The 22220-nt window shown below is 37.1% G+C and overlaps 1 protein-coding gene across 1 annotated transcript in view; it reads right to left on the bottom strand.

Moving 5' to 3' along the window:
- The window catches only part of CAMTA1 (calmodulin binding transcription activator 1), a 1273846-nt gene that overhangs the window by 660775 nt on the left and 590851 nt on the right, over positions 1–22220 (bottom strand). The window lies entirely within an intron of this gene.

Here is a 22220-nt window from a genome sequence, read left to right as displayed (position 1 = left end):
CTATTATTGATTTCTAATTTGATAGCATTATGATCTGAGAAGATGCTTTGCAATATTTCAATGTTTTTAAATTTATGAAGCCTTGCTTTATGGGACCCTAGTCTTTTGAGTTAAGAGCCTATGTGGAGGGGAAGACTTGTGAAGTGACAAGTAGAGATGCTGGACTCTGAGTCCCTACCCCTTGACTGAGTCAGGGAAGGAACTGGATAATCAGGTGCACTCACTCAGCAGTGCATCAGGCCCACACAGTGAACAACAACCAGAAAAATGCATTCTCCTGCATTCCCCCACACACCTTCCTGGTGACCAGGGGTGAAGTTCTCCCACCCCCACCAGACCAATGTACTGGGATGTCCTTCTGCTGCCCCTCACCAGTCTGGTTCACTCAGACAATCTTCACCACCCCAATGGCCACTCACCATACCACACCGCCAGCAGACCAAGCTGTGCACCTGCGAATATTGTTCTGTGTGCCTGGTGCCCTTGTTTTCAACAGGGTGAACTCTTATGGACTGGGCATTGTGCACTCACAGCCTCCACTGTCAGAAGCACACATACAAACATACCACACACATACCAAGTGCCCCATGCTTTCACTGTTTGGAGAGTGAAAATATACGGACCACGTGCTGGATGTCTGCCATCTCTGTGGTCAGGAACACGTGCACAGGAAGACCACCCACTAGGCTTCTGCCACATCCATATCGAGGGCACATTCACAGGCAGGCTATATGGTGGGCATCTGCCATATCCATGCTTGTGAACATGTGCACAGACAGGCCATCAGCCAGGCACCTGACCCCTTCATACTCAGGGGCATATGCATGTGCTGCATGTGCAGACCATTCACCAGGCTCTGTTGGTAGGGGTGTATACATGCAGAGATGGCATACCAGGTTCTTGTACCTCAGGGGGCACATGTTCCTGCAAATAATCTGCCACCACTGTGGCCAGTGATGCACATCCCAGTGAATAGGGTACCAAATACCAGTGTCTTAGAGGCACAGGCCACCATTGCCATACCATCTTTTCTTTCTTTTGTTTATTTTTCCCCACTTCTCCCTTATCATTTATTTTTTTTTTGTCCCTCTTCCTCTTCTCCCTTTACTTTTAACCATTTCTTTCTCATCCCTACCCTCTTTTCTCTCTTTTTTTTTTTCTGTGCCCCAATCAGTGGGAAGTAGACATTGTTTCTCCACTAGTCAGCCACACCTATCACACATACCCCCTGCTGCCGCACCAAACAGGCAACTGCTACAACCTGCTCCTGCACCACTGAATCAATGACAAACAGTGAAAAAATCTGATCATCCCATCCACAGCTGCTCTTCATAACCAGCAAACAGAGACCTGTGCCCACATCCCACCAGTTACTCCACCCAACCAAAGAGAGGTATGGAGCACCCTAGTGATGCCAAATTAGTGACCAAAGTAGCATAGCATCCCACAACACCTGGATATTTCAGGACAAAGAATCAAGGTGAAACAAACCAACAAGTAAATAAAATAACTGCAAAATGTCTCAGAGGCAACTTCAAATCAAACAAAGAAACAAGACAAGATGGTGTAAACAAGTGACCAAAATAAACAACCAGGAAACCTCCCTGAGAAGAACAGGTAATAGAACTACTTGATAAGGAATTCAAAAGATTTATATATAGGCCCTCCAAGAGATGAAGGAAAACACAAACAAAATCAAGGAAAAGACAGACAATAACTTAGAAGAATTCAAGAAAACAATACAAGAGAAAATTGGCAAACTAGACAATTGGAAACCATTCAAAAACAGATATTAGAAATCCAGAAGATTAACATTAAAATCCAGAGGTAGATAACATATTGGAAAGACAAAGGAGTAAAGTAAAATCAACAGAAGACCAGATTAGTGAATTAGAAGACAAACACCTTGACACCAATTTGTATGAAGAAAAATAAGAAGAAAGAATGAGTAAAAATGAAGAAAGCCCAAGAATTATGTAAGACACTATCAAGAGGAAAAAATAATGAGTGATCAGGACTCTAGAGCAGGAGGAGGTAAAACAAACCACAGACAGAACTGTCAAAGATTTGTTAGCAGAAAATTTCCCTAACATCATGAAAGATGAAAAAATATCCATCCAAGAAGCTCAACAAAGCCCATACAGGAGAGACCTCAAAAGAAAGTCACAAAGACATATCATAATCAAACCAAAGACAAAGAAAGAATCTTAAGAGCAGCTCAGGGAAAATGAAATGTTAGCTACAAAGGGGAACCAATAAGACTAAATTCTGTTTCATAGAAGAAATCACACAGGCAAGAAAGGAATGGATGACATAAATAAAACACTGAAAGAAAAGAATTTGCAAATGTGAATTATGTTCAGCATAACTGTCCCTCAAAAATGATGGCAAAATAGGACATTTCCACATAAATAGAAATTAAGGGAATTTGTATGAAACAGACCAAACTTACAAGAAATGTTAAAGGGAGTCCTTTGGACAGAGAACTAATAATGTTAGACAACAACCTGAGATTAAGACAAACAACAACATCACCTGGAAACCAACCCATAAAGAACTCTCAAAAATAAAATAAACTTACACAACTAAAAGCAGGGAACCCAAGATACCAATCTGTAAATGACAACAACTACAAAGCAAAAAAAGGAAATACATGATATAATTACAGAACCTCCAAATAGAGAAGTCAAGACAATATCAAAATAGAACATATAATTTTAAACCAAAAACCCACTGCCATCAAGTCAATTCCAGCTCATAGTGATCTCCATTGGATTTCCAAGGCTGTAAATCTTTATGGAAGTAGATTGCCTCGTCTTCCTCTGTGGAGCAGCTGGTGGGTTTGAAACATGGACCTTCTGGTTAGCAACCAAATGCCTTACCCACTATGCCACCACAGTTCCTTGTTTTAAACTTAGAAAGATAAAAATACATTACAAAGTAACCACAAAGAAAATTAATAAGACTAACCAAAAGAAGAAAATCATAAGGAGTTAGTAAGCACAAAATCAACAGCAACAAAGCAAATGAAATGAAAATCTGATACAAAATAAACTCAGTACAGAAAAATATACAGAACAAAGATAACATCAATACCACAATAAGAACACTAAAGAATAACAGCAATAATTCATACTTATCAATAATTACACTGAATGTAAATGGATTAAATGAACCAGTCAAGAGAAAGATAGTGGCAGAATGAAGAAGAAAACAAGACCCATCAATATATGCTACCTACAAAAGACTCACCTTAGACACAAAGATAAAATAAATTAAAAATCAAAGGATGGAAAAATATATATCAAGCATGGAGCAACCCAAAAAAGAGCAGGAGTGACCATATTAATTTCAGATAAAATAATCTTCAAGGCAAAGATCAATAAGGGACAAGGAATATAATATATATGATTAAATGGTCAATCCAGAAAGAGGACATAACAACCAAAATAAATTTCTATGCACTCATTGAAAGAGCCCCAGAATACATAAAGCTAACATTAACAGAACTGAAAAGACAAATAGACACCTCCACAATAATAGTCGGAGACTTAAATATAGCACTTTCAATGAAGGACAGAACAAGTAGATAGAAGCTCCACAAATATGTAGATCTAAACAACACAACCAACTCGTAGACATATGTTTAAGACTCCATCCAACAAAAACTCAATATACATTCTTTTCTAGTGTACATGGATAATTCTCCTGAATAGGTCATATGTTAGGTTCAAACAAGGCTCAATAAATTTGAAAACACTGGAAAACTACAAAGCATCTTCTCATCCAAGAATGACACTATAAAATTAGAAATCCATAATAAGAAGAATGGGGAAAATCAAATAAATAGAAACTAAAAAACACCCTGCTTAAAAACTACAGGGTAACAGAAATGAAAAGTGAAATGAAAAATTCCTAGAATCAAATGAGAATGAAAACACAACATACAAAAATCTTTGAGAGATAGCAAAAGCAATTCTCAGAGGATAGTTTATAGCAATAAATGCACATATCAGAAAAGAAGAAAGAACCCAGATCAATACCTTAGCCCAACAACTCCATAGTTAGAAAAAGAGTAGCAAAATGCCTATAGTCTCCAGAAGAAAGGAAATAATAAATATTAGAGAAGAAATAAATGAAATAGAAAACAGAAAAACAATAGAAAGAACAAACAAGACTAGAAATTGGTACTTCGAAAAGATTAACAAAATTGACAAACCATTGGCAAATTTAACAAAGAAAAAGAAATAAATGGTGCAAATAACATGAATAATAAATGAAATGTGTGCTGTCACAACAGAACCAACTGAAATAAAAAGGATAACAAAATACTATGAGGAACCATACTCCAATAAATTTGAAAAGCAACAAGAAATGGATAAATTTCTAGAAACACACTACCTAACTAAACTAACACAGACTGAGGTAGAAAACTTTGAAAAGACCCATTACAAAGAAGAAATAGAACAAATCATTAAAAAATGCCAACAACAAAAAACAAGTCATGGCCCAGACAACTTTACTGGAGAATTCTACCAAACAGTCATAGAAGAGCTATTCAATTCTACTCAAACTATTCCAGAACACAGAAAAGGATGGGATACTCCTGAATTCATATCATGAAGCAAGCATAACTCTGATACCAAAGCCAGGCAAAGACACCACTAGAAAAGAAAATTACAGACTAACATCCCTCATGAACATAAAAGTAAAAATACTCAACAAAATCCTCACCAATAGAATCCAGCACTATATAAAAAAAAATAATGCATCATGACCAAGTAGGATTCATACCAGCTATGCAAGGATAGTTCAACATTAGAAAAACAATCAATGTAATCCACTAGATAATTTTTTTTTTTAAAAAAGGAAAAGAAACACAATCATATCAATCAGTATAGAGAAGTCATTTGATAAAATGTAACTATGATTCCTGATAAAAATTCTGAGGGAAACAGAAATAGAAGGGAAATTCCTCAACATAATTCTGGTGGTATAGTGCCTAAGGCATGTGACTGCTAACCGAAGGCTGGTGGTTCAAACCCACCAGCCACTCCTCAGAAGGAAGCCTGGGCAATCTACTTCCATAGTGATACTGCCTCAGAAACCCAAGGAGGGGTTGCTATGAGTTGGGATTGACTCGATGGCAGTTACTTTGGGTTTTTTTTTTGTTTACACAAAATCAATGGCCAACATTCTTCTCAATGGGAAGAGACTGAAAGCATTCCCCTTGTGAATGAGAACCAGACAAGAATGCCCTATGTCACCACTCCTGTTCAATATTGTATTGGAAGTCCTGGTTGTTGTTGTTATTGTGTGCTGTCAAGTCGGACCCGACTCACAGCGACCCCCTCCTTGGGTTTCCAAAGGAAGTCCTAGCCATGGGAATAATGCATGAAAGGGAAATTGGTAAGAAAGAAGTAAGAATATCTCTATTTGCAGATGATATGATCCTATACAGAGAAAATTCCAGATACTCAGCAAGAAAACTGTTGCAATTAGTTGAAAGATTCAGTAAAGTGGCAGTGTACAAAATCAACATACAAAAATCAGTTGGATTCCTCTACACCAACAAAGAGTACTCTGAAAAGGAAATAAAGGAAACAATATCATTTACAATGGCTACCAAAAAGATAAAATATTTAGGAATAAACCTAACTAGAGATATTAAAGACTTATACAAAGAAATCTACAAAACACTACTGCAAGAAACCAAAATAGACCTACATAAATGGAAGAACGTACCATGCTCATGGATAGCAAGATTTGCGAAAATGGCATTATGACCCAAAGTGATCTAGCAATACAAAGCAATCTCAATCCAGATTCCATAAACATTCTTTAAATAGATAGAAAACCAGTCACCAACTTTACATAGAAAGAAATGAGACCTCAGATAAGCAAAGCACTACTGAAGAAGAAAGATAAAATAGGAAGCCTCACACTTTCTGATCTCAAAACCTACCATACAGCCACAGTAACAGCCTGATACTGGCACAATGACAGACACATCAGAGATCATTAGACCAGAACTGAGAACCCAGAAACAAATCCATTTTCCTATGGAACAGCTGATTTTCAACAAACAGTAAAAATCCATTAAATGGGGAAGAGATAATCTTTAACAAATGATGCTGGCAAAACTGGATATCCATTTGCAGAAAAATTTAAAAAGATCCATATCTCAAATCATACACAAAAATGAACTCAAGATGGATCAAAGATGTAAATGTAAAGTCTAAAACTATAAAGATCATCAAAGAAAAACAGGGGCTCTAATTTATGGGATAAATAGACTATCAAACATAACCAAAAATACACAAACATCAGAAGGTAAACTAGATGAATAGCACCTCCTAAAAATTAAATACTATTGGCATCAAAAGACTTACCCAAAAGAATAAAAAGAGAACTTACAGATTAGGAAAAAATATTTGGCAACAACATATAGGACAAGGGATTAATCTCCAAAATTAGTAGAAATCTTCAACACATTAACAACAAAAAACAAACAAATTAAAAAATGGGCAGAGGATATGAGCACACACTTCACCAAATAAAACACCCAGGTGGCCAAGAAACACATGAAGAAATGCCCATTATCATAAGCCACTAGAGAGATGCAAATCAAAACAATGAGATGTCATCTCATCCCAGCAGTAATAGCCAAGTTCAATAAAACAGAAAACAACAAATGCTGGCAAGGATGCAGTGAGATTGGAACTCTTATACACTGCTGGTGAGACTGTAAAAAAATGGTACAAGCACTATGGAAAACAGTGTGGTACTTCCTTAAGAAGTTGGAAATAGAAATACCATTCCATCCAGCAATCTCACTACTAGTTATATGTCCTAGAGAAATAAGATCAGGAACACTAATGCACACTCATGTTCACTGCAACAGTATTCACAATAGCAAAGAGATGGAAATAATCTAAGCGTCCATCAGTGGATGAATAGATAAACTATGATATACACACGATGGAATACTATGCAATGTTGAAGAATCTGTGAAACACCTCATAATATAGATGAACCTGGAGGACATTATGCAGAATGAAGTAAGTCAATCACAAAAGGACAAATTCTGTATGAATCCAGTATTATAAAAAGTCAAAGAAAGGTTTTGTTGCTGTTGTTGTTACGTGCTGTCGAGCTGGACTCGACTCATAGCGACCCCTCCTTGGGTTTCCGAGGTGGTATCACTACGGAAGTAGATTGCCCGACCTTCCTTCCCAGGAGTGGCTGGTGGGTTTGAACCAACAGCCTTCTGGTTAGCAGTCAAGTGCCTTAGGCACTATGCTACCAGAGCTCCCAAGGAAAGGTTTACACACAGAAAAAAAAAAAAAAAAAAACCATTAATTGATGGTTATCAGGGACAGGAGGGAAGGGGAGGGGAGGGAAAATCACTAACTAGATAATCCAAAAATAAAACCACATTCACTGCCCTTGAGCCATTTCTGACTCATAGCAACCCTCCTTCAGTTTCCGAGGTAGTATCTCTTACAGAAGTAGATTGCCCAATCTTCCTTCTGAGTAGTGACTGGTGGATTTGAACTGCCAGCCTTCTGGTTAGCAGTCAAATGCCTTAGGCAATGAATATTAATTTGGGTGAAAAGAAAGGCAATATACATTAAGGGGTTGGTCAGCACAGTATCACTAAGGCAAAGGAAAACACAGAGAGGTGACAAGAGTACGGACAACAAACATACATCCTACTGCATACACCATCCTGGAATATCAATAATAATAATAATAATAATAAATAACCTACAAGTGAATACATAGGTAGATAGGCAAGCTGAACAGGTATGGCTAGGCAAACAGGACTACACCCATGACCATATATAGGTATGGCAGAGGATGTTTCTATATAGATATTTGTATGTGCTGTGAAGGGAGCTCTGGTAGCATAGTGCCTAAGGCACCTGACTGCTAACCAGAAGGCTGGCAGGTCAAACCCACCAGCCACTCCTTGGAAGGAATGTTGGACAATCTACTTCCATAATGATACTGCCTAGAAAAAACCAAGGAGGAGTCGCTATGAGTCGGGTCCAAATCAACAGCACATAACAACAACAAGAACATGTGCTGTAAATATATCCATGTATATAGTAGAGCAATTGGGGAGCAAAGTTATGAAAACTTTTTAGCCATAAACAAACACCTTGAGGTAATAAGGCACTGGGCTTAAGGGGAAAACGAATTCAATTGGCATAACATAGTTCACAAAGACAATGTCCTATATCCCACTCTGTTGAGTAGTGACTGGGATCTTAAATGCTAGCAAGTAGCTATCTAAGGTACAACTATTAGTTTCTCCCCATCAAAGCAAAGAAGAGTGAAACATTTTTTTTAAATGCATGGAAACAAATAGTACAAAGCACCAATGGACCACATGAACCTTAGCATCCTTGACCTTCAGACCAGAAGAGTTAGACAGTGCATGGCTACCCCTACTGACCTCTTTGAAAGGGATCACAACAGAAGGTCCTGGTTAGAGTGGGAGAAGAATATGTAACAAAACTCAAAATCAAGAAAAAGACTAGGCTTATTGGTCTGACAGAGACTGGTGAAACGGCCAAGACTGTGGCCCTTAATCACTCCTCAAGCCTGGAACTAAACCCACCCCTACAGTTCAACTTTCAGCCAAACAATAGACAGGACTATAGGATGAACAATAATACTTGGAGGTATGCACTCCTTAAAACAATAAACCATAGGAGATCAAAAAAGCAGCTTTTGCTCAGGGATAAAGGTCAGAAGGCAAGAAAAGATAGGAACGAAGGACAAACGAAAATGGGAAACACAAGGAGGAAGTGGAAGAGTGCTGTTGCATTGTGGGGACTGCTATCAATGTTAGGAAACAAAATGTGTATGAACAATTGAATGGAAAACCAATTTGCTCTGTGAACTTTCACTCTAATCACAACAAAAAGTTAAAAAGAAAATATAACAATAGCAAAAAAGAGGATAAATTAATTCAAAATAAGCTTAGCAAGAAACATGCAAAACCTTTATGAGGAAAGCTACATTAAAAAACTTTACAAAAATTAAAAGTAGTTTGGAACAAATGGAAAGAAATAAGTTGTTATTGAATGGGACAACTCAATATTATACAAATATCCATTTTAAGTTAATTTATAAATTTAGCACTATTCCATAAATTTAGACAAATTGATACTAACATAAGCATACAAAAAAAGCTAGGAAAATAACGAAAAAGAAAAACTCCAAGTGGTGGCATTCAAACACACCATAAATTCTCTTTGATTAAAACAATATGGTACTGGTGCATGAATACTCAACCAGAGAACTGTAATAGAACAAAAAGTCAATAAATAGACCAAAATATATATAAAGAAATACTTCCAACAGTATGAAAATATTTAGGTACAAGGTTATTCATTGTAGTATTGTTTGTAATTGCAAAATATTAGAAACAAACTAAATGCACAAATAAAGGAACGGTTGAATGAACTATGTATATCTAAGAAACATAGTACTATGCATCTATTTTTTAAAAAATGAGAATATCTCTATGAACTGAGAATGTGCCTAGAAGCAATGACAATATCAGTATTTATTTTCAGGATATACTGTTAAGGGGAAAAGCAATACACTGTAGCATGCCCACACAATGGAAAATTATTCAGCAATAAAACGGAATGAGGAAGGTCTCTATGAACTGATATGGAAAAATTTCCAGGATATATTGTTAGATTAAAGGGCAGTGTGCAGTAGTATAGCCATACAACAAAAACGATTCAGCAATAAAATGGAAAGAAGTACTGATACGCATTGCAATACAGATGAACCTTGAAAATATTATGCTAAGCGAACAAAGCCAGTCATAAAATAAAAAAATAAAATAAAATAATAAAATATGTTTGATTCCATTTAAATAAAATGCCTAGCATAGGCAAATCTATACCAAAAATCAAACCAAACCCACCACCATTGAGTCGATTCCAACTCATAGTGACCCCCATTGGGTTTCTGAGGCACTAGATCTTTATGGAAATAGATTGCCCAGTCTTCCTTCTGCAGAGTGGCTGGTGGGTTTGAACTGCCAACCTTGTAGTTAGCAGTCCAATGCCTTAGGCACCGTACCACCAGACCTCCTTAGGTAAAATCCATAGAGAAAAGAAATCAAAGACAATAAAGAACCAACTAACAACTGCAGAAAGTAAAAATGCACTAATTAAAATAAAAAGCTCAGTGGAAGACTTCAACAGCAGAATGGAAGGGGCTAGAAAGTACCCAGTATGAACAACTAAGAGAAACCCGATTGGAAAAAGAAATGAGCAGAGCCTTAGGGACCTGTGGGACTAAAGCAAAAGATCTAATATTCATGTTATTGAAGTTCTAGAAGGAGAGTAGAAAGACAACAGGATTGGAAAAGTACTTAAAGAAATAGTGGCTGAAAACTTTCCAACAGGGTAAAAGGCACTGGACAAAAAACAAACAAACAAAAAAAACACCTGTGAGATTGGTTACCTACATAGTGGAAGAGATCTGGATGTATGTTTTTCACATTGTTGTGACTTTTGTAAAACGTGTTAATGCTTTCCATACTAAAAGGAATACCAACAATGATGAGGAGGGACCCTAAAATCAAACACAAACAAAGAAACCAAAAGAGCTTAACATTTTATTTCAAAGAATAACATGACTACGGTAAATGGGGGTGGGAAGAGAGGAAGATTAACCAGAGTAATTTTTGAACCAATATTTCACCCATGTGCCTTTAGATTAAAGAGAAAAAGTGTTATAAAAAATATATTGAAGTCTAGTTAGTAGACATTGTTGTTGTTGTTATGTGCCGTCGAGTCAGGCCTGACTCATAGCAACCCCTCCTTGGGTTTCTGAGGCATTATCACTACAGAAGTAGATTGCCCAACATTCCTTCTGAGGAGTGGCTGGTGGGTTTGAACCTCCAGCCTTCTGGTTAGCAATCAAGTGCCTTAGGCACTATGCTACCAGAGCTCCTAGTTAATGGACATTAGTGAGCTGAAATGAGTTGAAAAGGACTTGTTTGGGCCATTTTGAATCAGACAACCTTATGATCTACTATGCAGGGAATGACAAATTGAAGAGAAATGGTGTTGCATTCAACATCACAAAGAATGTTTCAAGATCTATCCTGAAGTACAATGCTGTCAGTGATAGGATAATATCCATATGCCTCCAAGGAAGACCAGTTACTACTACTATTATTCAAATTTAAGCATCAATTACCAAAGCTAAAGATGAGGAAATTGAAGATTTTTACCAACTTCTGCTGTCTGAAATTGACTGAACATGCAACCAAGATATGCTGATTATCACTGGTAACTGGAATACAAAAGTTGGAAACAAAGAAGAACCACTGGTAGTTAGAAAATATGGCCTTGGTGATAGAAATAATGCTGGAGATAACATGATAGAATTTTGCAAGACCAATGACTTATTTATTGCAAATACCTTTTTCAACAACACAAATAGCAGCTATACATGTGGACTTCACCAGATGGAGTACACAGGATTCAGACTGACTACATCTGTGGCAATGGAGAAGCTCAGTATCTTTGGTCAATACAAGGCCAGGAGCTGATTGTGGAACAGATCATCAACTGCTCATATGCAAGTTCAAGTTGAAGCTGAAGACAATTAAAAACAGTCCATGAAAGCCAAAATATGACCATTATCATATCCCTTCTGAATTTAGAGACCATCTAAAGAGTAGATTTGATGCACTGAACGTCAATTACCAAAAACCAGAGGAATTGTGGGATGACATCAAGAACATCATTCATGAAAAAAGCAAATGACAATTAAAAAGAGAGGGAAAAAAAAAAAACATTAAAAATACAGGAAAGGAAGAAAAGACCAAAATGTATGTCAGAAGAGACTCTGAAACTTACCCTTGAATAGAGAATAGCTAAAGCAAATGGAAGAAATGACAAGAAAAAAGAGCTGAACAGAAGATTTCAAAGAGTAGCTTGAGAACACAAAGTCAATTGTTATAATGGAATGTGCAAAGACTTGGAGTTAGAAAATCAAAAGGGAAGAACACAATCAGCATTTCTCAATCTGAAAGAACTGAAGAAAAAATTCAAGCCTTGAGTTGCAATATTGAAAGATTCTAAGGGCAATACAGTGAATGATGCAGGAAACATCAAAAGAAGATGGAAGGAATACAGAGTCACTGTACCAAAAAGAATTAGTTGATGTTCACCCATTTCAGGACGTAGCATATGATCAAGAACCAATGGCACTGAAGAATGAAGTCAAAGATTCACTGAAGGAATTGGAGAAAAACAAGGCTCCAGGAACTGATGGAATACCCACTGAGATGTTTCAACAAACAGATGCTGCGCTGGAGGCACTCACTCAGCTATGCCAAGAGATTTGGAAGACAGCTCCCTGGCCAACTCACTGGAAGAGATCCATATTTGTACCCATTCCAAAGAAAGGTGATCCCAAAGAATGTGGAATTATCAAACAATATCATTAATATCACACACAAGTAAAATATTAGTAAAGATAATTCAAAAATGATTGCAGCAGTATATTGACAGAGAACTTCCAGAAATGCAAGCTGGATTCAGAAGAGGATGTGTAATGAGGCATATCATAGCTGATGTCAGATGGATCTTGGTTGAAAGCAAAGATTACCAGAAAGATGTTTACTTGTGTTTTATTGACTATGCCAAAGCATTCGATTGTATGGATCATAACAAATTGTGGATAACATTGAGAAGAATGGGAATTCCAGAACACTTAATTGTACTCATGAGGAACTTGCACACAGACCAGGAGGCTATCATTCGAACAGAGCAAGGGGATACTTCATGGTTTAAAATCAGGAAGGGAGTGAATCATGGTTGTATCCTTTCACCATATTTATTTATTCTGTTGTTGTTAGGTGCCATTGAGTCATCTCCAACTCATAGAGACCCTAAGCACAACAGAATGAAACACTGCCTGGTCCTGTGCCAGCATCATAATCCTTGCTATACCTGAGCCCATCTTGTTGTCAATCCATCTTGTTGAGGGTCTTCCCCTTTTTCATTAACCCTACACTTTACCAAGCATGATATCCTTCTCCAGGGAATGGTTCCTTCTGACAACATGACCAAAGCAGGTGAGACAAAGTCTGGCCATTCTCACTTCCAAGGAACATTCTGGCTACACTTCCTCCAGGACAGATTTGTTAGTCCTTTTAGCAGTCCATGGTACGCTCAGCATTCTTCCCTAACACCACAACTCAAAAGCATCAATTCCACTTCGGTCTTCCTTATTCATTGTCCAGCTCTCACATCAATACGAGGCAACTGAAAATACCATGGCTCGGGGGTAGGTGCACCTTAGTCTTCAAAGAGACATCTTTTCTCTTCAGCACTTGAAAAGGGTCTTTTGCAGCAGATTTGCCCAATGCAATACGTCATCTGATGTCTTGGCTGCTGCGTTGATTGTAGAACCAAGTAATATGAAGTCCTTGACAATTCAATCTTTTCTCCATCCATCATGAAGCTATTTATTGGACCAGTTGTGAGAATTTTTGTTCTCTTATTATTGAGGTATAACTCATATTGCAGACTGTACTCTTTAACCTTCAGCAGTAAGTGCCTCAAGTCATCCTCACTTTCAGCAAGCAAAGTTGTGTTGTTTGTTTATTGCAGGTTGATAATGAGTCTTCATTCAATCTTGATGCCATGTTCTTATTCAAATAATCCAGTTTCTCAGATTATTTGCTCAGCATACAAATTGAATAAGTATAGTGAAAGGATACAACTTGATGTGCTCCTTCTTGATTTTAAACCATGTGATATCCCTTTGTTCTGTTCGAACAACAGCCTCTTGATCTATGTACAGACTCCTCATGAGTACAATAAAGTGTTCTGGAATTCCCATTTTTCTCAATGTTATCCATAATATGTTATGATCCACACAATCAAATGCTTTTGCATAGTCAATGAAACACAAGTAAACATCTTTCTGGTATTCTTTGCTTTCAGCCAAGGTCCATCTGACATCAGCTATATTATCCTTCATTCCATGTCCTCTTCTGAATTCAGCTCGAATTGGCACCCTGTATACTGAGCAAATAATCTGAGAAGCTGGACTATGTGAAGAAGAATGTGGCATCAGGATTGGATGAAAGCTCATTAATAACCTGCAATATGCAGACAACACAATTGGAAGATTGAAGATTAAAGTCTGCAGTATGGATTATGCCTTAATATAAAGAAAACAAAAATCCTCACAACTGGACCAATTAACAGTATTATGATAAATGGAGAAAAGATTGAAGTTGTCAAAGACTTCATATTACTTGGTTCTATAATCAACACCAATGGAAGCAGCAGTTAAAACATCAGACGACATATTGCATTGGCCAAATCTGGTGCAAAAGACCTCTTTTCAAGTGTTGAAGAGCAAAGACGCCTCCTTGAAGACTGAGACTAAGCCTAAGCAGGACAATGAATCAGGAAGACTGAAGAAGAGTGGATGCTTTTGAGTTGTGCTGTTGGGGAAGAATGCTAAGAGTCCTGGACTGTTAAAAGAACTAACCAATCTGTCCTGAAGAAGTGCAGCCAGAATGCTCCTTGGAAGCAAGAATGGCCAGACTTTGTCTCACCTACTTTGGTCATGTTGTCAGAGGGACCACTTTCTGGAGAAGGATATCATGCTTGGAGAAGTGGAGGGTTAATGAAAAAGGGGAAGGCCCACAACAAGGTGAATTGACACAATGGCTGTTACAATAGGCTCAGGTATAGTGGGGATTGTGAGGCTGGCACAGGACCTGGCAGTGTTTGGTTCTGTTGTACATAAGGTCATTACGAATCAGAGACAACATAGGGTTTCTTAGGCTGTAATCTTTGTGGGACTATATCAGGTTTTTCTCAGGCAGGGTGGGTTTGAACTGCCAACCTTTCAGTTAGTAGCCAAGCACTTAACCATTGTTCTTCCATGACTCCTTTCATAAGTATTTTAAGATTTAGAAAATAAATTAATATATTCAGGATAATGGGAGCTATATTTATCATTTTTGCAGAAGGAAGTTATATATGTGGAAAGATGAAAGTCTAGAAAGAATTCTGTGGTATGTGATTGAAATTCTAGGTATCATTATGAATCCATGGCTTAACATACATAAACACACTCATGTGTATACATGTATGTATAGAAACAAATGTAGATATGTATGTGAATATGTGTTTATTTCTTAGGTCTTTCTGTTATGAGAGAAAGTATGCCTAGAAGCAATGACATACCAGTTAACAATGAATACACCTAGCATTCATAAACTATACCTTCTCTTCACATATTAACCACTTCATTATCTGATATTTCACAATTACAACAACAGTAAAGAATATACTATCTATCTATCTTTCATGTGAAAGACATACGTCTGGCAGTAACAAACACCAAGCTATGAGGCAAGAGTAACACTGGTTGTGATGGTTAAGGTTATCTGTCAACTTGGCTGAGCCATGATTCTCAGTGGTTTGGCATTACCTAATGATGTACTCATATTCCATTTTGTGATCTGATGTGGTCAAGCCTCCATTTTTGCATTACTCTGATTTTCACATTATGACCTGGTCTTTGGAACCTGACCATGTCAATAACACAGGAGACGGCGTACTCCCTAGGAAAGGGACAAAGGCTCCTTGGAGATGTAGCAGAGCCCAGAGTTGGTGCATGGAAGGCACAAAGAGAGTGGGCCATTTTGTTGTGGTAGTAAGGAAGTGCTAAAAAAAAAAAAAAAAAAAAAGAGAGAGAAAGAAAAGAAAAAGAAAAAAATGATGTAATCAACTACCATAACATGAATGAATCTCAAAGTCACTATATTGAGTGAAATATTCCTTACACAAAAGAGTAAAAGCTCCACACTTACATCAAGTTCCAGAAAAAAATAAAATAAAAAACAACCTATGGTGGAAAAGAAACAGAAAACTGATTGTCACTGAAGAACATGGTGTCAAAAGCTGATTGAGAAGAAATATGAAAGAATTTCTAGGATGACAGCAATGTTCTGTATCTTGAGAGCTATTTAGGTACACAGATGCATGTATCTGTCAGAACTCATCAAATAGTATTTACTTGTACATTTTTATTAATATTTGTACATTTATTTGTACATCTCACTGAATATACATTTTACACACAAAAAAAAACCTATAAACACATAGTGAACTCTAGATAATATTATGGTTGCCAAAATGTTTAAGGATGAGGCGCACTGATGTCTACAACTTACTTTGAAATGAAATGAAAAATGAAGATGGATTTCCAGATGGATAGATGGACAGACATATGATAAAGCAATCATAATAAAATGTCAATCAAAGAATCTAGGTGATAGGGATATGGGTGGATACTGAACACATCTATTCATTTTTCTGTTGTTTGAAATTTTTTATAATAAATGGTTGTGATAAAAAAATTATGGAGGATTTGTCAAAAAAAAAAAAAAGACACAGCAGCTAGACTAAGGGGACCTCCACTGGCCAGATTTGACAATTTAACCATCAAAATAATGAGAATATAACCGATTGGACAAATATATTACCTACTGAGTATGCTACTCATTGAGTAAAATAGAAATCCATGAGTTCATATGGATATAAATAAATAAATGGTTAGATAAATAAATGTAAGCAAGAAAATGCCCTACCATATAATCAAAAGTACTAAACAGTAAATAAATTTAGGGAAAGTCACCATCTGTCAAACATTATAATAATAAATGACTCAAGCAAGCATTATCATTGGATACTAAAACAATTGGGTAAAAGTCTGCTGAAAAATGAGATATTTACATAGACCTAAACTATTTTCTGAGGAGCCCTGGTTAAGCACTGGGCTACTAACTGAAAGGTCAATGGTTTGAACAAACCAGCAGTTGCATGGGAAAAATGACTTGGCAATCTGCTCCTGTAGATTACAGCCTAGGAATCCCAATTGGGTGGTTTTACTCTGTTCTATACAGTCACTATGAATTGCAATATATTCCATGGCACATACAAGAACAAAATTATCTCCTCACAAAATACTGATTTAATTCAAAAGGGAAAAATAGTACATTTACATTGGAGAAACCTAGCAGATTACCTTAAGCAATGATCAGTATTAACAACATCAGTAATGGGACAAGCCAGCATCATGTGCTTGCTAAGAAGGACACAGCATCACTTCTGTGGAATTCCTCCCCACACACAGCATATCCTGACTCTAGTCATGGGGAAATATCAGAAAACCCAAACTGAAGGGCATCCTATAGGATATCTGGCCTCAATTCTTCAAAACTGTCAAGGTCACAAAAGTCAAAGAAAGACTGAAGAAATTTTCCAGAGTATTGGGTATTAATAATAATAATAAAATATATAATGTGAGTTTATTGGAGTGGATCCTAGACTAAATGAAAATTATTATTATATTTTGCTGTAAAGGAATAACTGAGACAGTGACAGAAATAAAGCTCTAGATTGGATAATAGTATTTTATCAATGTCATTTTTCTTGATTTTTATTATTGTACTGGATGATGCAAGACCATGTCCTAGCTCTGAGGACATATACTTCCCAATGCTTAGGGTTAACGATAGGAGCCCTGACGACACAATGGTTAAGCATTTTGCTGCTAACTGAAAGTTAATGGTTTGAACCCACCCAGTGGCTTTGTAGGGTGCTCTGGTGGCATATGGTTAAAGCATTTGGCTACAAACCAAAAGGTCAGCGGTTCAAACCCACCAGCTGGTCCATGGAAGAAAGATGAGGCAGTCTGCTTCTGTAAAGATTTGTTATTGTTGTTAGGTACCGTCGAGTCAGACCCGATTCATGGCGACCCCTCCTTGGGTTTCCAAGGCGGTATCACTATGGAAGTAGATTGCCCAACCTTCCTTCTGAAGAGTGGCTGGTGGGTTTGAACTGCCAGCCTTCTGGTTAGCAGTCAAATGCCCGAGGCATTACACTACCAGAGCTCCTAATAGATCAACAGCTATCTCTAATACCAAATGCAATTTGCATTTGAGATGACATCTGCAATATTTTAAAAGCCAAAGTGTAAAACAACAAACTTGGCAGTTTTTTTCTGAGCAGCAATTAACACAGTGACTAATCCTATCAAGGAGGCAGTAATTGGCATGGAGATATCCTTCTCATACCAGTAGCAGGTTGAAAAACTTAATCCTAACCTCTTTTTAACAGCATAGACTCTAGAGCATCTCTGCTCATCAAGGAAACTAATGCAATTATTAAAGACAAGGGTAATTACCCTACAGCTTCAACAAAAAAATAAAAATAAAAATCAAAGTGCTCAAACAGCAGCCACACAGAAGAAGGATGGGGCTTGATTCATGACTGAAGTCTATTTTTGTGTCATACCCAAGGCTAGGCTACGGTACTTTGATGATGCTGCCCAGGACAGAGAGTCAACCCCAGCCCTATCCCGTCTAGTTCTGCCCAGCAATGGCCACTACAAGGCAAAGATTTCTATACAGAGGCCTCAAGTGCTAATCTACAGCAAGTAGGAGGTTCTGAGTATATGATATCTGAGACAGCACACACCATCAAGTTGGTCTCTTCAACATCATCAGAACCCTCAAAGCTTCTCCTCAGAGGTCCCTGGGTAGTACATGGTTTGCACTCAACTACTAAACTAAAGGTGGTAGTTCAAACTCAATCAGTGCTGTGGCAGAAGAAAGGTCTGCCAATCTGCTTCCATAAAGATTATAGCAAGAAAACCCTATGAAGCAGTTCCATTTTGTAACACAGGGTTGCCATGAGTTGGAATCAATTTGATGACAATGGGTTTTTTTGTTTTGTTTTGTTTATGCTTGTTCTCAACAAACTCAGTCAAGGTATGATGTCATTCTCCAAAACGTGTCTAAATTCTATCCATCTTTCAAGACTTAGTTCAAGTTCTAGGAAGCAGTCTTAAACCACTCCAGCCTGCAGTGAACATTGAACAATTTAAGCATATCTCATCCACACCCTGACAGTAAAACACAGCTGTGCACATATTCATGTATTGCTTCATGTGGGCTTGCTTGATTTACACCCTCAACAGAATCGCATGGTTTTGAAGAGTCAGGACCCTGCACTATGCTATCTTCACATCACTTGACCCAGGGATAGAAAAGCAGTCAAGTTCTGGCCACAATTCCACAAGCTCTCAGATGCTCAGAGACACTCGATGCTTGTGAGGCCAACAGAAGGAAGAGCCTCTGTATGCATGTTATTTTGGCTCACTAAATATCTGTAAAAGTTTTGGTGAAGCCGATGATATGTGTTTAGCAAATTAATAAATGAATGTACAAAGGAACAAAGAAAAGAATAAACACTAGCACAGACCTGGGCCAGTTTTCTTGGAAGGTTAGCAAGTGGACCTAGTAAGGTCAAAGTTACTGATATAGATTAAATTTTATGCTCCCAAAATATGTGTTAGAATCCTAACCCCTACACCTGTGGATGTAATGTAATGTAATCACCTTCCACAATGCAATCTAATGTTGTGTTAATAAGACTATACCATTGTAGGATGTATCCTAAACCTAATAACATCTGAGTTATAAAAAGAACAGACAGGCACATATGGGAGAAGACAGATGCCATGTGAGGATCACCAAGAACTATGGAAGGATCAGGACTACCAAAAGGATGGAATTGACACAGTCAGAACTTTGATTTGGACTTTTAGCCTCCACATGGGAGTAAGAACCGATATAACTATTTCAAAAAATTATTTCTGAATTTCAACAAATAGGCAACAATCTAAATTTCCATCATATGTGAACAGATAAATCTCTTGTGGAATAATCATACAATGGAACAGTATACAACAGTACGAATGAGTGCACTAGAACTACAGCCATCCACAGATGAATGTCAAGAAAATATACTGAAAAAACACGTTTAAAACACAAGCAAAACTAAGATTCAGCTAAGTATCAGGAAATAAAATTGACATTCAGAAATCAATAGCTTACAAGAAATCTCATTTACAATAGGAAAAACAAAGATAAGATATTTTGGGGAAAAAACTTAGCAAGGAATGGGCAAAATCTATATGAGAAAATCTTTTAAAAAACACACAAAACACAAAGATGTTCTTAAAAAAATGAAAAGACATATACGTTGTTCTTGGATAGAACAACTTAACATGAGAACCATGGAAGTTCTTCCTAAACTGATTTATAAATTTAATGCAATTTGAGGGAGGTACACAAATAGATGGCGTAGTGCCTAAGGCACTTACTTGACTGCTAACCAGAAGGCTGGCGGTTCAAACCCACCAGCCACTCCTCGGAAGGAAGGTTGGGCAATCTTCCGTAGTGATACTGCCTCGGAAACCCAAGGAGGGGTCTCTATGAGTGAGGTCCAACTCAACGGCACATAACAACAACAACAAACAACACAAATTGATAAAATTTCATATGGAAAAATAAATCTTCAAGAATATCTAGGAAAACAGTGAGAAAGAAAAGCCTCAAAGGGGAAAATTAAGCCCTATTTGCATTAAATATACTGTATAGCTTCTATAATTAAAACAGTGTGGCAAAGACACATAAGTAGAGAGATGTGGAATAAAAGAGGAAATCTAGGTATGGAGTTGGCTATATGTGGAAATTTAGTATAGGATAAAGGGGGCATCTCAAATAACTGGAGCAAAGAAGAACTTTCTGATAAACACTTCTGGGACAACTGGTTAACCACTTGGAAAAAGATAAAATTAGATGCACATCAAATACAAGAATAAATTCCAAATATATCAAAGATGTATAGGCTAAAAAAAATCATACAAATACTAGTAGAAAATGTGGGTGAATTACTTTATAACCTGAGCATAGGGAAATGATTTCTCCTATGGCTCATATATATAGTAAAAGAAAAGATTAATAAATTTTATTACATAAAACTAATAACTTTTTGCACCAGTGACATACTTTTGATTCAAAGATACAAACAGATTAAAAGTAACAAGATGGAAAAAGATATATGTTGCAAAGAGCAACTACAGGAAAGCTGGAATGGCTATACTAATATTAGGCAAAGCAGACATTAAAAGAAAAATTGTTGTTAGATATAAAGAGAGACATTTTGTAATGATAAAGGGTCAATCCATCAGGAAAATACAACAGTTATAAACACATATGCACCAAGTGACAGAGAACCAAATTACATGAAGCAAAAATTAAGGGAGAAATAGACGATTCAAAAATATTGGAGACTTCATTACCCCCACTTTCAATAATGGACAAAACAATTGGACAAGGACAAGAGCAACAACAACAACAACAAGAATAGAAGACTTGAACAACACTATATAAAAAAAAAAAAAACACACAAACTTAAAAACTGGGAGCCCTGCTGGTGCCATGGTTAAGTGCTTGGCTACTAACCACAAGGTTGGTGGTTCAAATCCACCAGCTGCTTCATGGGAAAAAGATGTGATAGTCTGCTTCCATAAAGATTTACGCCCTTGAAATCCCTATAGGGTAGTTCTACTCTGCCATTTAGGGTCATTATGAGTTGGAATTGACTCAAAAGAAACAGGTTTAATGGATTTATAAAATAATTAGACCTAGCAGACATCTATAGAACATTTTACCCCATAAAAATAGAATATACATTTTTCTCAACTTCACATGGAATGTTTTCTGGGCTAGACCATATGCTAGATCATAAACAAACCTCAATAAATTTTTTAAAAAGCAAAACTAATAATATAAAGTATGTTACCCGAACACAATGGAATGAAATTAGAAATCCACAAAAACAACAATACCAAAAGGCGCTCTGGTGGCATAGTGCCTAAGGCACTTGACTGCTAATCAGAGGTTGGCGGCTCAAACCCACCAGCCACACTCAGAAGAAAGACTGAGCAATCTACTTCTGTAGTGTTACTGCCTTGGAAACCGAAAGAGGGGTCACTATGAGTTAGATCCGACTTGATGGCAGTGAAAATCAACAGCAGGAAAAAATTGGGAAAACTTACAAATTTGTGAAAAAATAAACAATGCAGTCCTAAGTAACCAGTGAGTCAAAAATAAGTCAGAAAATACTTTGAGGTAATTTTTTTTTTTTTTAATTTTATTTTATTTAGATTTGGGTGAAGATTTACAGAGCAAGTTCACTCTCGATACAGCAGTTCACATATACTTTGTCTCATGTCATTGACCACAGTTTACCACAATGCAACAGCTCCCCTCCAATTTCCTCCCC

This window comes from Orycteropus afer, unplaced genomic scaffold (genome assembly GCF_000298275.1).
Source record: "Orycteropus afer afer isolate SDZICR_OR568_19922 unplaced genomic scaffold, OryAfe1.0 scaffold00094, whole genome shotgun sequence".
NCBI lineage: Eukaryota > Metazoa > Chordata > Mammalia > Tubulidentata > Orycteropodidae > Orycteropus > Orycteropus afer.
Note: the sequence above shows the minus strand (reverse complement) of the source record. Positions and strands in the feature narration are given on the sequence as shown.